A 1,844-nucleotide genomic window follows, 5' to 3' on the forward strand; every position below is an offset into this window, starting at 1 on the left:
GGCCACCCGAAGTCGATTATCGGCGGGCCCGGGCTCAGTGCCACGGGCCCAGCCCGTGGCACTGGCTTGAATTAATAGGCCCGGCCATTAATAGTTCCGACGTGAAGTGTTTAAAAAAGCATGAAAATGAATATTCTGAGTTTACTTTTATGATCTTCTTTTTCTGCATTTCAGAGACCCTATGCATCACTGAAGTGCAGTACCCGAAGACCTCATCCCCGTGCTTTAGTTCCGACGAAAGGGCTGTGTCACTGCCGGCAATGGAAGTAGAGGTTGAAAGCTCGACTAGTAAGTATTCACGACTTATAAACCATTGATTTTCTGCTTGTCAGAAATCGAATTCTAACAGCAAACCTTTGACAGGTGAACTTGCCCCGCAGACAGGGTATCAGGATGCATGGACCATTCCTGATGAGCAAGGTAAGGCACCATAGCATGCAAGGGCCATGGCTTAATACCAGAATGATTGAGTACGAAAAATGGCAATAAATGTCGATGGTGTCAAGCTGAGTGCCATCGGCGCTGTGTTGCATGGATAAATCCCTGCGTAAAAGTTATGTTTATGTGCACAGAAGCGTCTAACTTGCACTCTACACTTTCAGTGAGTGGAGTGAGGTGCAACTGTGCCGGACGTGACGACAACCAACATGCTACCTTGAAGCTGAACCAAGGCACCCAAACGGTAATAAAACAAGTAATCTAATTTAGCTGCCTAAAAGCAGATGACTTCATAAGGCAGCTGCAAAGCATGCACTCTCAATACCTAATAATATATATATAGTACAACAGGACCTGGAGTTGCTATGCAAACGCTACTCGCATTTTAACTGGTAGGAGAAGGGCTGCACTTTGTTGACGCAGTCTATCACTTCAGCAGGTGCGCACTGCCACGGTGTTGGGATGATACATTTCAGTATCGTGGCCAATATTTACATCCCACTTTCAATTAAAGTTGAAACAGGGATATAAAACTTTTCCCTCCTGACGCATTTCTTGTTATTCGCAGTTATTGAAGTTCCAAGCATGCTAAAATTTAAAATAAAATTACCATCGTTTCCTAAAGTTGAGACAAGCGCGAAAGCTAAAAGCACGCCCAATGGACCGTGAAACCTTCAAAGACCCACATCGTGAACACAGAATGAACCCATGGAAAAATTTTTGTGCAATAAGTAACCGCATCTAAGAAGGATCTGAATGCATACCGATAACGTGGTTTATGAAATAGAGGTATGCTGTTGTACTCCTCCTTTGTGATCAATGCGTGTATTGTCTGATCTGGAACCATCACTTTTTCACGGTTTTCAAGTAACCATTTTGACCCAGTGGAAGCCCAGTTTCACGCCCATGCCGTGTGTTCATTGATCATAGCTTTTTGGTCAATCGACCGGTGTATGGGGAATTGCATTGGTTTTTCCACAGGCCTCCATCGGTCGCGCTACGAAAGCTTTCGCTTTAAAAGCTCTGCAGCAATTCAGTGTGCATTTATTAGAGCCTGCATGCTAACATTTCAGGAAGACCCGTGCAGTGGACGTCAATCTTCTCACGAAGATACCGTGGAGCACCTCAGGCGCAAACTGGATTTGCAGCAAAAACACATTCGTAAGCTTGAAACACAGTTAGAAGCGATTGTTGGTGAGCATCCGATTTTAAACTGCATCTGCATGTTGTCCTTATGACTCAGTGACTGTGCTAGCATGCTGCTGGTACAACCAGGTAAGCTGTAAACAGAGTGTGCAGGGGCATGACTCGATTTGTAGCAGCAAATTTAATTATGGTAGCAATGAAAACAATAATTTGGTGCCGAAAAACTTGCAGTGTCTGGACTTATCATATTTGGCGGTACT

The 1,844-nt window shown here is 44.4% G+C and overlaps 1 long non-coding RNA gene across 1 annotated transcript; it reads left to right on the forward strand.

Annotated features, from left to right (window-relative positions):
• The first annotated feature begins 358 nt into the window (after nucleotides 1-358).
• Nucleotides 359-1,627, forward strand: LOC144141976 (uncharacterized). The gene is made up of 3 exons (XR_013316782.1): nucleotides 359-420; nucleotides 603-682; nucleotides 1,512-1,627. It is a non-coding gene; the product is annotated as an uncharacterized LOC144141976 (long non-coding RNA).
• Nucleotides 1,628-1,844: the final 217 nt, after the last annotated feature.

Source organism: Haemaphysalis longicornis, unplaced genomic scaffold, assembly GCF_048455015.1.
Source record: "Haemaphysalis longicornis isolate Haplotype H1 unplaced genomic scaffold, Haemaphysalis longicornis Haplotype H1 scaffold_6, whole genome shotgun sequence".
Lineage (NCBI taxonomy): Eukaryota > Metazoa > Arthropoda > Arachnida > Ixodida > Ixodidae > Haemaphysalis > Haemaphysalis longicornis.